This window comes from Cornus florida, unplaced genomic scaffold (assembly GCF_030987335.1).
Source record: "Cornus florida cultivar Cherokee Brave unplaced genomic scaffold, ASM3098733v1 CherokeeBrave_3.0.0_Hap2_Chr06, whole genome shotgun sequence".
NCBI classification, from domain to species: Eukaryota; Viridiplantae; Streptophyta; class Magnoliopsida; order Cornales; family Cornaceae; genus Cornus; species Cornus florida.
The window spans coordinates 69,196,954-69,216,241 of record NW_026775576.1 but is presented as its reverse complement, the minus strand read 5'-3'; the positions used below and the strand labels follow the sequence as shown (position 1 = coordinate 69,216,241).

The 19,288-nt window shown below is 36.1% G+C and overlaps 1 pseudogene; it reads right to left on the bottom strand.

The window, feature by feature from the left end:
* Positions 1–2,878: 2,878 nt before the first annotated feature.
* On the bottom strand, positions 2,879–2,977 carry LOC132315374 (small nucleolar RNA R71; annotated as a pseudogene).
* Between the last annotated feature and the right edge of the window lie 16,311 nt (positions 2,978–19,288).

The following is a 19,288-nucleotide window of genomic DNA, read 5'->3' as shown; positions in this document are numbered from 1 at the left end:
CGATGTGGATGGTTGGTTTTGGACTATAAATTACGTGCTTATTATTTATGCCTTGTAATTTACCTGGAATTATGTATTGGAACATAATTGCTGAATTCTTATACTTAATTCGGTCAATTATTTGGAATCATATATTGGATTATGATTGCTGAATTCTTATATTAAATTTGACCAATTATTTGGAATTATGTATTGGATTTTAATTCTCACATTAAAATTCTGTCAATTATCTGTGTTTGGTTTTGCATTGTAAATTACTTGCTTATCATTTGAATGTTGTAATTTACATGGATATGGAGGATGGTATGCACCGGTATGGGACGGTGGCATACTAGGTATGGTTTAGCTCAAAATGCTAATTCCTACCTTATGGATTTTAATTGGTGAACAGTATGACTGGTTCTATCAATTATATGGACTTTGTGGATTGTATGCACCGGTATGGGACGGTGGCATACTAGGGACAGACTGATTTAAAATACTCAGTCCTACCTATTTTGGAATAAGGGAACAGGTTGTTAAATAAATCCTCCTTATATATATATAAGTCGGTACGGTTGAATACGCCGAATGACTTATTGGATTTCTTGTGAATGGTTAGGAACGGAGTTTAGATATATATGTTTATGGTACCACGAGTTGAGCTTGAGTCTCAAACTTGTTGGTTAGGGTGCGTATATGCAGTGGATGTGTAGCTGGTTATAGTAGGTTGGGTGTACCCTGTTAGGTCTAGGTACTCATGCCCACCTTTGGGTGCGTATTCGCATGTTGCCTTCAATTCAGGTTGAGATCCCTACTGTAGTTCAGTGAATGTCCCATAGTGTGGATATATATATGTATGGACTAGATAGATATTGTGAGGTATCTATGGTGTATCTGCGTATCGGGTCACTGTATGGATTGCAGTTAGATTAGAACTTGCTAGTGGGCCTGACCCACCCTTTTATTATTTTTTCCAGGTGTTCGTCAGTTCTGGGCTGTAGAGCTTGATCGTGCTGAGCAGATACAGTTATTCACTCTACTGATGGCGTAGGATTTTATTTCATGTTAAGACTTGGGTTTTGTTCCAGTCTTTTGAGTACCATTGGATATTTTAGGGGTCCACTAGATGGATTCCCGAGTTGTATAAATTGGAGAACGATTTCCATTCGTGGTGGATCAGTTTTATCAAAATAGTTTTAATTATCAATGAAATTATTTATTCTGAGGTTTTCAATTATTGGATTATCATTCTAGGTTCTTTTCAGCAAAAATTTATTCATTCTTGTTTTCTATATTGTATTCTGTGTTCATTAATTGCTAATTGTTTTGATATCCTCGGGTAATCGGGCGTGGGCCTGGCCAACCCGCATCCGGAAATCCGGGGGTATCACAGTGGTGATCTCTAAACCCCAGATCTCTCTCTCTTTTATTCTTTTTATTGCATTATTGTTCACTTTAGTTTAATTTGTATCTAGTTTAATTCAACCAACCAACCACTATTTTGATCACTCGACCTATTAACCCTAATTTTGATTCCTTAACCTAGTGCGACCCTCAATCCCTTGGGACGATCCCTACTCACCCTAGCTATATTTTTAGTGAAAGGTAGTAGTGGCAATTTCTAAATGTAAAACTTAGCCACATTGCATAAACTTTTTTGGTTTGACGACGACCCACACCAAGTTTTTGACGCCGTTGCCGGGGATTGATTGATTGGCAACGTCGTATTTATGGAATCAATTAGGAATTAGTACTCTTTTGATCATGTCTTTACTTTGTTTTCAATTTTTGTTACTTATTGTGTTTGTTCTTGTTTGACAAGGAGCATTGGGCTAAGAAGGTGAACATAGGAACATCCAAATAAAAGAGCTAAGCAAGTAAGGAAAAATGCTAAAAATCTAAAAATTACTAAGCTAAAAGCTAAAAATTTAGAGTTGAAGTGCTAAAGGACCTTTGTGAGCTTTTTCTTACTCAAACCCTTAGTTAAATCGTCGGCCCGTGTGGAGGCTTGTATTTCAATTCTTAGATAAATTGTGAGCCCGCGTGGAGGCAATTTACTTTTATTGCATATTTTTAAAGTATGGGAGTATGAGAACATTGTATGTGGATGAAGTTTATTGATTATTGATTTGTTGTGAAAGTGAAGTGTTTGTTGTTATTACTTGTTGTGTTGCATTGCGCATGGTAGATCATTGAAACCCACTCTTGTCCCTTTAAATTTTCATCTTGAATCCATTATTTGAAACCATAGGGGAAGAGGTAGTTCTAGTCACTCCATTTCATCAATGGAAGGACACAATGATGACCATATAGAGGACCTTGGTCACATAGACCAACAAGGCATCCTCCACCCCAATGTGCATCATGATAACTTGCAAGTACTATTAGGCATGCCAAGGCCATTTGTTCATCCACCACAACAATAAGGCCAAGTTTCATTGGGAATGCTAAGGCCAATCTATGCTCCACCACCTCCCATCATTCAAGGCAATCAAGGTGCCCATGTTGCACCTCCAATTGCTAATCCTCCCTTTACTTTAAGAGATCACTATGTGCCTAATGAATATAATGCACCCACATGCATTCAATTGCCACCATTTAGAGCACACCACTATGAAATCAAGCCGCAAACCATTCAAATGCTTCCTAATTATCATGGACTTCCAAGTGAAGAACTTTACAAGCATTTGAATGAGTTTCTTGAAGTATGTTCCACCGTAAAATACACGGACATGCCAGAAGAGGTCTTAAGGCTTAAATTTTTTTCATTCACCCTTAAAGACAATGCAAAATATTGGTTTAACAATCTTAGGCCTTTTTCAATAACTTCTTGGGCGGAAATGCAACAAGAATTCTTGAAGAAGTACTATCCGGTTTCTAAGACCAATGCCATGAGAACCTCAATTAGAGAATTTTCACATGGGGATGGAGAAACATTTCATGAGGCATAGGAATGCTTTAATGAATTGCTTAGGAAGTGTCCACATCATGACATGCCCAAATGGCAATTAGTTTAATATTTATTTGAGAGCTTATCGGATAATTACAAGGGCATGGTTATTGATGCTTTCATGAGTGGCTCTTACATTGATAGGCATGAGAATGACGTGTGGTGTCTTTATGAGAGCATGAGAGAAAATTCTTTGCATCGTACTTTATCTTCGAAGAATGGTAGAAATTCTAGTGGTAAGAAGAGTGTTAGCTTACATCAAGTCGACCACTCCAATGAAATTGCCGCCGAAATGAAATCATTATCTCAGAGGTTTGATCAATTTTTGATCAACCAAAACTCGGCAAATCAAGTTTCTTCCTTCCCTAACCATTCTCATCATGCATCTAATGAGACATGTATGACTTGTTTAAGTGTTTTACATTCTACTTCCAATTGTCCCCATGGACATGTGCAAAGTGAGCATCATGAACAAGTAAATGCAACATTTTTGAATCAAGGGAACAATCCTTATGGCAATCACTACAATCTTAGTTGGAGGAATCACCCGAATTTCTCTTGGAAAAACCAAGGGAAGGGCTCAAACCCTTCCCGAGGTGGTTTTCAAGGAAAGTACATTTCACCTCCACTACAAGGCCAAGGTTCCCAAGGTTTTATATCATCATACCAATCACAAGGAAACCAATTCTCTAATTCTCATTTCCCTAATTAACCATCATATTCCCAAGGAAATGTTAGAAGTCCCGCTTTTGAAAAGAAAGTTTTTACCGCTTTGGGCACTTTGAAGTAAACACACAATTACTTTATTCTCACCCTCAATCCATTGCTAAGCTAGAAACCCAAGTAGGGCAAATAGCTAGCACTTTAAATGTAAGAAAGAAGGGAAAAATGCCTTTGAATGCCCCACTAAAGCAATAATGTGTTGTGGAGACTCATTCCTCATCGGAAGGTCACACAATAGAGTATGTCAATGTGGTGACTACCTTGAAAAGTGGAAAGATTGTGAACAACCAAGTGGGTATGTCCAATGAAGAGAGTGAACCGGTGCAACCACAAGTTGACACCCGTTCCGTTTCATATCATATTCCTCCTTCATTGCATATGCATGACCATATAAATAAGAAAGTTATGAAAAGTGATTTGAAAAGTGATTTTGAAAAGAAAGATTTGCAAAATGATTTGAAAACTTCTTGTGTTGAAGAGACTTCAAAGGAAAATTCTGAAAAGGCTTTTGAACCAAAAGCTCTATTTTTGGATGCCTTAAAAGGATCCATTTCAAATGTTAAGCAAAAGGCCAAAGTAAATGAAATCATGGACGTGTTTAGGCAAGTGAAAGTCAATCTTCCACTTTTGGATGCAATCAAGCAATTCCGGCTTATGCCAAATTCTTGAAAGACTTGTGCACCCAAAAGAGGAAGAACAAAAGCCAAGCACCTAGAAAAGTGGTCTTAACCGAGCAAGTAAGCTCAATTTTGCAGCATAACACTCTTCCAAAATTTAAGGACCCCAGTTCACCTACTACTTCATGCATCATTGGTGATCATATCATTAATTAGGCTCTTCTTGACCTAGGAGCAAGTGTTAATCTTCTTCCATACTCGGTACATGTCAAATTAGGCTTAGGAGACTTAAAACCGACGTCGGTAGTTTTACAACTTACTGACCGATCAATTAAAAAGCCTAGGGGTATCATTGAGGATGTCTTGATTAAAATTGATAAATTCTTCTTTCCCGTTGACACAGAACCGCCGTTGACACAGAACCGGTCCCAAATCCTAAGAGCCAAATTCCCGTTATCCTTGGCCGTCCTTTCTTGGCAACCGTGAATGCCAACATTAATTGTAGGACGGGAATAATGAAGATCTCATTTAGCCACATGAAGGTAAAGTTGAATATTTTCAATCCAACCCCCAACTCATTTGACAAGTATGAAGAGATTAATATTGTAGGGAAATGTCATGACCTTAAAAGTGAAGGAATTGAGTTTTTGTGTGAGACCAAAGTTTCAAAAAGTCCATCTTCAACCTTGAAACCAAAGAAAGTTGTTTCAAAATCTTGTTTTGAAAGGGCGTGGAAGCCCAAAGATTGTTTTGACCAAGGACTGAAAACGTCTTTTGAGTTTAATCCAACAAGTTCCTTAAAGAACCATTTGTTTGGTGGAGTTCAAAACACTTATCACCCCATTGAGGAGGGGATGCACTACAAGATGTTTGATCCGGGCTAAAAGAGCCCAACGTCTTGCTAAAGACGTTAAAGACTAGCACGACATTTCGTAGGGTGTCAAAACCTTATTCCTCCCTCATTTCTATCTTTAATTTCAATTCTTGCGAAGTATAGATACCTGTTTTTGGTTCATATGCATTGCTAGGAACTGTGATTAGGACTATATGCACTTTTATGTTGAAATTGAGCATTTTGCATAAGTTCGATCTATATCCAAGGAGTATTCGATCGATCAAACTTCGACCTGCATCAAACACTTAGAAAATTTTTGACCTGTATTCAACCTGCATCCAAATCACCTCTCTGTCCCATCGATCGAATTTGTTCTCAGATCGATCATAAGTCCTTAGATCGATCCAAACTTTAAGTTCGATCGATCTTGAGTTCCAACACTTAGAAAAATTTTTGAAACCAAAAACTTGCATATTTTTAGCTCTCTGTCATATCGATCTCATTTCTGGAATTCATTACTTTGACTTTGTTTTGACTTTTTAATTTTAAATTCCAAAAAAAAAAAAAAACTGAAAATTTAAATTCAAGTCTTAAATTTTAAAAATACTTTGAAGAGAAATCGATGTCAGTTCGATCGATCTGAGATTCAGTTCGATCGATCGAACTGGCAAGGGAATGTTTTTTAAAAATGAAACCAAGGGTTTCTAGATCGATTCCTAAGATCGATCTAACCCTCTCAAAACCCTATCCCTCTCATCGCCGCTGCGCATTCACTTTTCCCCATCTCCGGTGAGACCTCCGGCGAGCTTCATCTCATCCCGAATCTCTCTCTCTCCTCTCAGATCTTCATCTCATCTTCATCTTATCTCATCCTTCGATTTGAGTAAGATCTGAATCTCATCTTGTATTTCAAGCTTCGATTTGCTTTATACATGTTTTCCATGTTAGATCCATGATGTTTTAATGATGATTATTGCAATATCTAAAAGTTTGAAGCTTTTTGTTTATATATGTATAAATATGTATATATGATTGTATATATGGTTGAGATTTATTTTGATTTTTGGGAGTATGAGCCTCATTAAGTGATTAGGATTGATGCTATGTTGTGTTAATGGGCCCACGACTTTATTCGTGAAGGCCCCGTGCCATCCACGTCATAGATCTATGACTGCTCATGTTCTTCGCACAGTTCGATCGATCGAACCTATTTCTCAGATTGATCTAGTGAGATCGATCGAACTTAGTTTCTTAGTTTCTCAAATCGATCATGTGAGATCGATCTCACATTTTTTTGTGATCGATCGAACTTCACAGATTGCATATACACATTCCATGCATCTTATCTTGTGTCCATGCTATCTCATTCATGCCCAATGCCTATGATTTTCCACATTATATGCATTTTACACTTATACTGTTTAGCATGTTCACATCCTGTCACTTCCATATATTCATGTCATTTATCTGTTTTATCTATCTTACTTGACATACATAATTCTATTTTGTGCTTTAAACTCTTTATTCTGGCACTGACTTCCCTTGCAAGTTTTTCCTTTTATTTTGCAGACCATGGCTAGGGTCAAGACTGTAGCCCGCGGACACTATCACTACAAGGGCAGGTAGAGTTTGGATGACGAGGCAGGTCCATCTCGTGCCCAGGAGCCTACTCCACCTCAGTCTCCAGTTGACAGCCACCTACAGTCTTCAGACGGAACATCTCCTTCACACGGTGACGCTGAGGCTGAACATATACCATCTCCACCACCACAGCCAGCTTAGCTAGACCAGGAGTTAGACCAGCCATTGCGTAGATACTCACGCCTTTCAGTGGCGCACGAGTCAGTCTTTGATACCGACTTCTTTTCCCGATCGGTCCTTACCCGATCAGCATATGATGATTTATTACGGAGAGGCCTGACAACCATTCTTGCCCCTGTCACAGACCCGGTGTACCTGAGGCTAGTACGGATGTTTTTCCAGAACCTCCGGCCTACCCCGCATAACACGGCAGAGCTGAAGACCACCATTGATGGTCATTTGATTTCTATTACAGTGGATACATTGTCCAGATCTTGCCACTGTCCACATCACTGCCCTCCAGAGCTACATGACACATACCCCACTCTCTACAGGCCATCATATGAGGACATGGCAGTTCTTCTCACAGGTCACTATGCCGATGGCGAGACTTTCGCCACCCGCATTTATCTTCCAGACGACCTGTGGTTCTTCAACTCTGTCCTATTCCGCAATATCTTTATGGCCGGCCATAAGATACAGCGAAGATGCGACTTTTTGACAGCTCTGTACGCATTCTATTCAGGGCATTGGCTATCTATCCCAGCGCTCATCTGGAGCGTGATGAGGAAGCTCTATAATGACTACATTAGCAAGGAGAGGCCCAAAAGGGCTAAGTATCTCCCATTCGGCCACTTCATCACCCAGATCCTACGTAATCAGCACTATCCCTTTCAGCCACGGGAGCGCCCTGAGAGAGGATCCTGTAACTTCCAGAAGAAGGACTGGGATAAGAGCTACAATGCTATTATCGCGAGATTACAGGATGACACAGTAGAGGCGGCAGAGGAGCTAGAGGCTGAGGAGGCAGCAGCAGCAGCAGACCCGGCAGCGGACGACATACCAATCCATTCGGCTGCTATACATATTGATATTGATTTAGAGTAGCCTGCAGAGGACACAGAGTAGCACTCTCCAACTGGGTCACCCATTCACGCACAGGAGCAGACTCAGGATCATCATTTTCTCGATCCAGCACTTGAGGCTCCAGATCACATACCCAGCTTTAGAGAGCGTCTTCAGACTCTGTAGAACACAATGGTATCCATCCGCGCAGAGACTGTCGCCCTCAGAGCTGACATTGCTTCCCTCCGCACGGATGTTATGGCCGCATTTCGTGATCTATCCCGAGACATCCGCGGAGCACGCCCCGCCCGTCCTGCCTCATCCACCTGAGATTCCTAGTCCCTCTTCCTTATTATACTCAATATTTGTGATACTTGCTACATTATTGTCACTGTATACTATTTTTGCAGCCGGTCTGTCGGCTTTGATTTTATGGTGTACTATGCACTTTATCTTGCTTTATATATATGCTTTCTTTATGGATGTTATATTCTTATATTCTTATATCTGTCTGTTTGACTCCATCAGGTGCATCCCAGTGACTTCAGTGAGAGAGAGTGCTACACAATTTTCAGGACCATCCTTTTACATTTTTCTAATTTTCAGTTGCTATCCCATTTACACTTGCATGACCACTATGCACTGTTATTATCCCTTTTATTATCTGATGAGTTTATCTGAGTGCCAAATTTCAGGACCACAGTTAATCCCAAGTTTTGGGGGGGGGGGGTGTGATACCCCTCGTTTCTAGAGCCACGGGTGATCAAGTCCGAGCACAGATTCGAGAGATACCAAACAATCAATATGTAAACAAGTAAGAATAAAACTGAAATAAGATTTAAATAATAATAAATAAAAAGAATACTAAAATGAAAATTCTAAAACCTTAAATAATAATTTAATATAATTTAAATCCGTACAACTAGGGAATCCACCTAGTGGACCCCTAAATCCAAATCTTTCGATAAATTTACAGAATTAAAATCCAAAATCATAATAGAAATGAAATCCTATGTAACCGGAAGAGTGAATGTCTGTATCTGCATCAACACGATCAAACTCTAAGCTGGTACTGGCGAATACCTGAAAAATAGGAGTGGGTCATGCCCACATGCAAGTTCTATCCTACTACAATCCGTACATAAACCCGATACGCATATACATCCTAGATAGCTTGGCAATATCTAAAATAATCCATATATATATACACACACACTATAGGTTGCTCACTAGCCTATAACATAGTTCAGCCTGGGTAGAAGGTTACATAAAAACATGCTTTTCAGCGGCCAAGTACCTAGACCTACCAGGGAACATCAGTTATATCTAGCTACCCAATCTTGCAATATACGCGCCCTAACTGTGATCAGGAGACTCAAGCTCGTATCACGGTACCATAAGTATATATATATAAATTCCTTCCTAATACAAAAAAATAAAGCAAACATCCGTTATGTCATTCAACCGTTTTAGTTGACAGGACATGCAACCATGTAGGATTTAACTGTTTTAGTTAATCCGTTCCGTATGTATGAAGGGGTAGGACTTAACTTTTTGATCTAATCCATCCCTGATATGTCACCGTCCTATACTGGTACATATAATGCAAATGATCCACAAGTGATGCACATTCATTAGAACATCAAATATATCCAGAAACCAGCATAATAGAAAACAGATATTATTAAAATCCCATCATGCATCCAGTATATGATTATAATCATAAAACTTCCATTTAAATTGCTAAAGCATAATCAACAATTTAAATCATCCATATCCACATAATTGAATGAACAGTAATTTTAGCAGTTCCTCAATTAACCTATATAACATTACATAATAATATTCAGAATTTTAACCTGAACATATTATATTAAAATTCCCCACCAGTACTTCCATATTGGTTTATTTTAACTTACTAGAACAGCCTAGCAATTTAAATCCTCCTCAGTCTTTAACAGCATGCAAAATAACATTTAAATTTCATGACGTCAAATTCATCCTCCACTAATCCCAGAGTATAACATAATGATACACAGAAAATATGAGCTGAGCACATTATATGAAATTCTAGACCAGTCCATTTAGATCACTAAATCAAAACTAGCAACAAAAGCTTCTACAACTCCCGACAGCATGCAACTCAACATCTAAAGTTCATGTGGTCAATAACCATATCCTAAACCAATCTTTTTGGTCTTTATTAAGTTATATACATCCGTTATATAACATCAAATAAGAAATTTCACAGTTCGTTTAGGTTGCTAAACAAATTAACAACTTCATCCTTCCTCCTTCCTTAACAGTATGCATAATCACATGTTTATTTTTTTCATGATCCACCTTTTAAGATTAGCACACTAACTTATCCTAACTATTTCCATGTTTAAATAGGTAAATTTTAAACCTTGAAAAACATCCCACAACTTTCCAAAAACCTTTTACAAGCCCCTAAAACCCAAAACCCCTCTGAAAACACCCGTAGGTGTTAGTAACCAAGGGAGCCGGCTCTGGAAACCCTTGGAGCCGGCTCCTAAGCTTCTAGAGCCGGCTCTTCCTCATGAAGAGCCGGCTCTCTCTTCATGGGAGCTGGCTCCCATCATTAGGGAGCCGGCTCTCTCCCTGAGAGCCGTCTCTGCTTGTCTCTGCTTCGTCCGTTCATCCTCTTCGCTTCCGGCGAAGTTTCCAGTCACTGTCCCAATTGTTTTTAAACTTCTTAGTGTCTAATTTACATCTACACAGTCCTAGAATCTCCTCACATCCCCTTAGGATTTGATTTACAGAAGCTTAAATCATAGCCGCAACAGTTGAAGCAAAGAACAATTTCAGAAACCCAAAATGTGAAAATAAATTTCAACTTGGTTCATTATGCATAAATAATCGTTGTAAAGTTTAATTACATTCCTAGGGTTCCGTCTAAGTTCCTAAAGTCCCAGAAACTCTTCACCTTCCACTATGAATTAACTTACACAAGTCTCAATTCATAAACAAACACAGTAGGCATAAAACCGATTCCAGTTCTTTAAACACAACAAGTTATAGTCTATTACATATGCATCAACCATTAGTTTTAAAGTTGAATTAACCCTGGAGACCATAAAGAATGCACAAAACACAAGTTTACAGGAAAGAGGTAGTCTGAAACTTGCCTTTAGATTTCGTTTTGAAACCTTACAACGCCGTCTATGGAGTTTTCGACGAACGGACGACTACCGACAACCTCACTACTTGACAGGAGCTTCAATCCATCGCTGGAAACCTCTCCCAGTTTCCCCTCATATTTTTCCCCTCACCTATCTATTTTCTCTGTTCTCTAATACGTGAAAAATATGTCTCACCCAAAACCCTTGTAGACATAATGTTCTATATATATAGACTTCTGTAAAACCTACGTCTAATTCCAATACAACCTAAAAGTCGGCTAACCTAACTTCATAACCCAACGTGAAAACATAAGACATAAAACCCTAATTCAAAGAAGTAAATAAAACAAAGAAGAAAAAAAAAATAAACAAATTTTAAAAGCTACCAAATAAAACTACCAAATATAAGCTACCCAATACACGTCAATTAAAACATCAATAATCAGACAACAATTAAATTAAAACAAATTCAATTTAAACAATTAAACTAAAATAAAACCAACCAACAAATAATTACAGTTAACCAATTAATAAAACAAATACATAATAACAATTAACCAATTAATTTAAAATAATTTCACATAAAAATCAACTAAGCAAATAAACCACCTAAGTCACAAAATTAAATTCTCTTTTTATCCTTTTGAAAACCAGGGGTATTACTGGGGGGGGCTATGCCACCCACTTTGGATACTTCAGTCCCAGCCATTCTTTGCCTTAATTGCACTAGTATACTATTTCCTTTTGTTCTCTTTGCACATTGAGGACACTGTACCATTTAAGTTTGGAGGTAATAGTGCTTTACAGTGTTTGTTTTTAAATTCAAAATTTTGAGCATGACTTGTGTATTTGAGGGATTTTCTATGATTGGTCCATGATTAGCTATGATTTTGATCTTTTGAGGACTATATTGCTTAAAATTTAAAAATTGCTTGACTTGAGAGTCCAATACTCCTTATATGCCTTGTGGATGCCATTTAGGAGTAAATTTTTTGAAAAATTGATATCTTGCTTACACTTGTGGTCCACATCATTTTGATTTTGTGATTGTTTTGAGATTCACTTTAGTATTCTACACTAGCACAGACGCACACTAACATTCATTTGTGGGGTACATGCTTTGTTGATTATTGAATTGGTTATATCCCAATTGAGCTAGTAGTGCATTGAAAGCTTTCATTCTTGATAAAGGTGGATAACAACCCCTTTTTCACTAAGTAGCCGGGATTCTAGCCTCATCAAGCACTAAACTTCTCGCGCCGAAAGGTGGAGGGACCAAACTCTAGGTTAAAAAAAATAATAAATAAATAAATAAAATAAAATAAAAAGTTGCAAAAGCAATAAAAAGTGAGGACTTCTCCCAAAAGGTGAGAAGTGAGAAATGATTAGATGGAGGTTGTTTTGATTTATAGCCTAATTGATTTGAGCTTGTAAGTCCTTAGGGGTGTTTGAACGTTTAATATCCTGAAGCCGTCTGGTTTGGGAGTGATTGACCTAACGCTCGACCTCATGGATCGCTAGAAAGCTTAATAGATTAACATATTGCACCATGCTTCCATCTTTGATCCTATAAAAAATAAAAATAAAAATAAAAATTGAGTGAAAAGAATAAGCGCACCTAGAACAATAAAGCTTTAATAAAAGGTTCACTTTTTGTCTTGATGATCGGTACTAGATTTGTGTGCTAGTTTGAGGGTAAGGATGTGATCATTTCTTTAGTTGGCTCAGATAGCAACATGCTTGATGCCGGTCCACTCAAAAAGGATTCTAGAGTTGTTTTGATTTGCATGATCATTTTCCTGATGTGTGGAGGACCATATTTGTTTGCTTGATGTTGAAATTTTGGGAGATTGCTTAGAAATGTTTGAAACATTGCATACTTGAGGTAATTTTCTCCCAATGCTTATTTGCAATATTGATGCCTCTTTTGTGAGAATGAGTTTAATGTTTGTAGGTATCATTTCTGAAAACCCTCATGAGATTTCACTCGTCCACTAGGGGTAACCTAGGGGTTTAAAAGGCTTGCTGCATATGTTAAGTGTAATCGTGTTCCCTACGAAAGTGGCGTTATCCATTTATTGCTTTTCAGAATCATAGTTGTATAGTTGTTTATTTCATTCCTTTACTTTCTAGTTCATTACTAGGGATTAGTAATATTTAAGTTTGGGGGTGTGATGAGTGCTAAAAAGTGCGTATTTAAACCCCTTAAGCTTAGGTATTCTAAAATCTTTATCTATCTTATTTTACCGTTTTGTATTGATTTCGTGTTATTTCCATTTTCAGGTACTTATCCCCAAAACAAGCTAACTCGGCCAAATAAGAGCATAATTGAAGCAATTCTGGGATGAATCAAAGAAATGAGCAAAGTAGAGCAAAAATGAAGCAAATGGTGGAATTTCAGCAACTTCGATCGATCTCAAGAAAAGTTCAATCGATCCAACTTTCATCGATCTCAGCACTTCAAGATGGATCTGAGCCATGTTTGTTCCTATTCAAAAATCTCAAAGTTCGATCGATCCAACCTTATTCTTTGATCGATCGAACCATCTTGTTCTTATCCAAATGATTAATCTTATCCAGTTGTACCACCCTACCAACCACTTTTGTCCTTTTCCCAAAAATATCTTCAAAATATCTCAGATTTGTTTTTATCCAAAAAGGCGCTGCCATTGAGGATCGATCTAACTTAAATTCGATAGATCTCAGCCATGTTTGATCGATCGTACCTCAAGTTCGATCGATCGAACCTCCCAAATCCCGAGAAAAATCCAAATTCCAGCTCATTAAAAGTTATCTCATATCCAATCATTAGAGGATTATTGGTGTACAAGCCCAGCTCATTTGGGGTGATTTTTGACCTACCTATATAAGGAATATGAGCCACTTTTTGAGGGAGCCTTTTGTTATACTTTGATACATATACTTAGGGAGGAAGAAAATGAGAGGAGGAGGCTAGAGACACCATTGGAGACTTTTCATCAACCAAGGAGCAGATTTCTTCCATGGAGCTTGCCCTTGAGGGTTGGAGGACATCATCCATGAGTGGCTAGACATCTTCTTGGGGCTAGAGTTAGTCCTAAGCATGCTTTCTACTTCTTGATTTATGTATTTTTGAGGGGATTTGTATTGTGATTCATGTCTTGACACTTTTATATATATATATATCTTGTTTATTCAATGATTTAAGTGATTTAATGATTCCAATTGATCATTTCATTCTATCCATATGTCTATGTATGCTAGAATAGATGTTCATGTGTTTGTCTCTATTTCTTGTGTTATTGATGCATGTCAATGTGTATTGATACTATAGATCTAGAGATTGTCAAAACATAGTGCTTAATGTCATGTTCTTGTGGTTTATTTGATGGTTCATACTCATTTCTTGATGGATTGTACCTATCCCTTAGTTTAGTTTCATGTCATTAGCTTAGTTGTAGTATAGTTGTTAAATGGGAGGACAATCCATGCTTATTGTTGATGTTCTATACTTATGAAAACAAGTAACATATTTCTCTAACCTTGTGATGTGTTTGGTTGTGAGCTTAAAAAAATGATTAATGGCTTAATTTGATATGTTGTGCTATTCACCATATTGTTAGACAATATATCCATGTTATTAGACAATATATGCTTAATTTGTCATTCATGCTTGTTGGAACAACCACACACACATACTTTGTTGCAATACATGTTCTTCCCCTCATTAATCATTCATTAAAGGTGTAGAAAAGTTATGTTTAGTGGTGACCTCTAAACCCCAAGATCTCTCTCTCTCTTTTCTATTCTCTCTATTGCATTATTGTTCATTTTAGTTTAATTTGTATCTACTTTAATTCAACCAACTAACTACTATTTTGATCACTCGATCTACTAATCCTAATTTTGATTCCTCAGCCTAGTGCGACCCTCAATCCATTGGGACGATCCCTACTCACCCTAACTATATTTTTAGTGAAAGGTAATAGTGCCAATTTCTAAATGTAAAACTTGGCCACGTTGCATAAACTTTTTGGATTTCACTAGGACCCACACCACATATTATTTAAAACAGAATATTTTTGTGTCTAATAATATCTGACTTTACAAGTGGCCCCTCAAAATCCCGCCATTCGTACAGGTTAAGAAACCGTTAGCATGCAAGACTATACTCTCTCCCTCTCTCCCTCCCTCCACCCACAAAGGGCATGATAAACCTCATCGACTTTGAATTTTAAAAGTATGCCAAATACATGCCCAACCAGAAAAAGGGCTGTAAAGAAGATCTGTTGCTATGTGGTACTAGAAGAAGGAAGTTCTGTTACTCAACTATCCGTCAAGAAGCCTTCGGCAGACTTTTTTCATACATGCAACTTTAATGGTCGGTGAGTCACGTGTCTCTTAAGATTTTAAGTCATTTGGTGGTGTAATATTAAATTCTTTGTCCCCACTTTTTTGTGCTTTTGTGGATTATTATAGCTCATGGCTTTCCATGCATGTGGAGGAGGCTCACAAAAATAAAAGTGCAATCAGGACCATAGTTTTTATTTGGTTAAAAAAAAAAAAAAACAAAACTATTTTCATAGAATATGAGCCTCCCATATGCTCCACAATCAAACCAACAATGAGATGTTCAATCTAATAACTAATTTTTCTCTAGCATGTATTATTTTGATTGAAAATTTCAATATTACCATGGTTGTGCCTTATTGTGTTTGCACTATATCGATGGTCCAAATTATTGGCACTCACACGAATAATGAAGTGGACTGTCAAATAGGGATGGACCCCTGTGAGGCTTAGTGGGGACACTCACCCCACTGGAATTTTAAATTTTTATAGTTTTATCTAAAAATTCTTAGGTAATTATATAAATGCCCACATAGCTTTATCCTTTGTCTCCACTGGAATTTTTAAATTATTTATTTTTACCTAGAAAATATTGAATAATTATATAAATGCCCCATAACTTTTTTCTTTGCCCCTATTGATTTTTTTTTATTATTATTATTTTTCTCTCACTCACGCCTCCACAACTATTTAAAATCGCCCCCCACTAAAACAAGTTTCTAGGTCCATCACTACCGTTAAATGTACATGTGAGTGATGTGGACCATCGAATACAATAACCGTACTATAAAAGACTAAGACTCATAAATATGTGGTGGTCTTAAGAATTTGTATGATTGTGATAGGGAGATTTTCTAAAATTAATTAATTTCATGCTTTGTTTTGAAAATACACAAATTGAATTGTTATAATGCTAACTCTTGTAGAGTTTCTGCCTGGCATATCATTCTACAATTTTCCAAATGTGCATATTACCTCGAAATTGAGGAAATTAAGAGATACCCTTCCTCAAAAAATTTATGTACAAAATTGGTGTGACAGATAATTAGTTTTAATCAATAATTTCCAAACGGAAGCTATAGTCCTCATGGCTTTTTTTTTTAGATCATTCTATACTTAACTAACAAAATCCCTATTTAAGTCATTTCACCTTCTATTCCACATTCCAATCGTGGCTTGGCTTGGATGGTTGGTTGATTTCCAACTCTCTAACATCTAGTTTAAGCCTCAAAAGAATATATGGTTCAGATAAAATATCAACCTTCCATTCAAAATCAATTTAAAAGACTTATTAGGAAAGGGAAAACCATAATGGTTGTTTGTCATTTTTTATCCATAGTTTTTGGCATCCTTTCCCACCAAGATCCAAAACTTGAACATCAACAAATTTATTTACCTTTTTTTCTTCTAAAATGTACCCGGAACATGGTTTCAACATATTGCATCACATTTACTCGCGTATTCTGTCATCGGCTAATTATATATTATCACATAAATAAAAATACAACTATTTTACCGAGTCATATCATTACGTGTCAGTGTCTAATTGGTGAGTAATATCATGTCATTAGGAATAGAATATTCTTGACGTATTGAAGTTTTTCTCCCCTTAAATACAACTGTTCTTTCAATTTCTATCTATGCAATCATCTACACGTGTGTGTGTGTGTGTGAGAGAGAGAGAGAGAGAGAGAGTTTTCATTCATGTGGTTTGTTTTGGGCCTGTTTTTCCCCAAAGTGTAAAATTCCAACCCCTTTTCCTAGTATTTGAACTTAAGTTGCTTGTCCATTGCATATGTGTTTTGGGATTTTCTGGCGCTAGATTATCAATGCCCCACTTTATGCTCAGAAAATTAAATCCCACTTTGAATTTTGAGTCCTCTCAAGATTTGCTAGCAAATTCTTTCGCATCTCAGTGAGTTGAATAGTAGAAGAGGCCTCACTATACAAACATTGATTGGAATTCTTCATAATACATGTGAAATCATTCAAAAGCATGTTACTAAAGCTTGATGGTTATAAATGTGGATACGTGTGGAGACAGATAAGGATAAGCATATTACTGGTTTTGATATTTTATCAATTTTGCATTATTTTTTGGCAAAATTTTCACCAAAATATAGAGTGATACACCAAAGCTAGGCCTGTTTGGTTCGTCGTTTTATTTTTGACGTTTTGTTTTAATCAGAAACATGTTTTGTTATAGAGTAATTTGAATAGTAATCAGAAATATGTTTGGTAACGTCTATTTATTGCAAGATTCTTTGAAGTAAAAAAATGTTGCAATTTTGAAAAATATAATTGTTATTTTAAAAATGTCATTTAAGAGCTTTTTAAATTTATATATGTATTACTGTTCATCGCTACAGTATCGATTGTCACCAAATTAGTGTTTCGATTTTTGGGCACTATTCACGAAACATTTCAATACTGTACAAAACAAAACATTTTTCACAAAACATATTTTTTTCATTGTTCATACCAAAAACAAAACACATGCCAAACATGTCTTATTATTGATTTTAAACTAATTAAGTTCATGCAAAGGAACATGTTTTTTTGCGAATGATGACATTTCAGAATTAATTTTATTCTTTTATTTCGAGATTAAAAAAATTAAATTTTTGACAATGATTGTAGATTTTTTTTTTTTTTGCCTGTGTAGATTCTTTATTTTCCAATAATTATATGGACAATACTTACCTAGACTGTTGATGTGGTTCAATCACAAATGCACACATATCATTTAATTACAAAATTAGAAAAGTAATAAATAAGAAAATTGAACCCCCGGCTTCCATTCATTTTTCTTTTCAACTTTTTTAATTAATAACTAAAAATCGTGTGTTAATATAAGATTGAACCATATCAACCGTTATTGGAGAGTACTACTCATGGATGAGTACGTAATTTATAGATATATGGGAGATCATGGGACATGGTAAATTTATTTTGCTTTGGTTGAATCAGTTTCGGGCTTTGGGTAATTGAGCCCAATACCAACCAATTAGCCCAACAATGTCAAACTGAGCTATTGTATTAAGTTGGTCTTACAAACTTTGGGCCAATTTCTAATGCTTTGCCTAAGCTTGAACAAAGATTTGTTATCAAAGTAAGCTTTGAGTTAGGAGCGTTCAGGCTGTTCTTGAATAATGGTTGTCACAAATTAGTAATAACACGTGAATCGACGAATTATAAGCAAAATTGAAATAAGATATGTTTTTTTGTAGCTATTTTTATTTCTATTTTCAAAATTAAGAAAAAAATAATTCAAAATTATGTAGCATCAACGTGAGATTTTGACAAAAAAATGAAAAAGTAAAAAACGTATTCAAATGTTTTTTCTATCGTTCCATTAAAAATGTGATGTCAAATTATTGATAAGCAAAATTATTAATTTATTCATTAATTATGCCAAGAATTTTGCTTACTCATATATACAAATACCAGTATATATGTTATACTTTATAAGTATAATAGTATATTATTATACAATTTAACTCTACCTTTTTATTTAAATTAAAATACCTTTTTTATTTCTTCTCTTCTTATTATACAATTTAATTCTACCTTTTTATTTAAATTAAAATACCTTTTTCACTTCTTCTATATTGAAAAAGGTAGTCGTTTATTTACTTTATAGATGCTAGAGTGGCATTTCCCATATCAGTTATAAATTTAACTCTAATCCATATCAGTTGTTTATTTAGTTGTTTTCTGAATAAAAACAATATTTTCCATATCAGTTATAAATTTAACTCTAATCCATAATACCTAAAATCTAAAATTAATGTCAGTATCTTCCATTACGGAAATGGCCCTCAAGTATATCACATTGCAAGCCCCCACCAGATATTGTAAATAACGTTTAAGGTAAATTACAATCTCCTTCCTTAATGTGTATCAATATCTGACATAGATTCTTTTTACATATCATAATCCTACATATCTTTTCTGTAATGATGGTCGTCCAACTTGGTAAGCAGTGTCTTACTTTACTTGTTATTTCAGGCATTACAAGGGGCAAAACTGACCTTTTATCCATTTTCTGTTGCTGACAAGA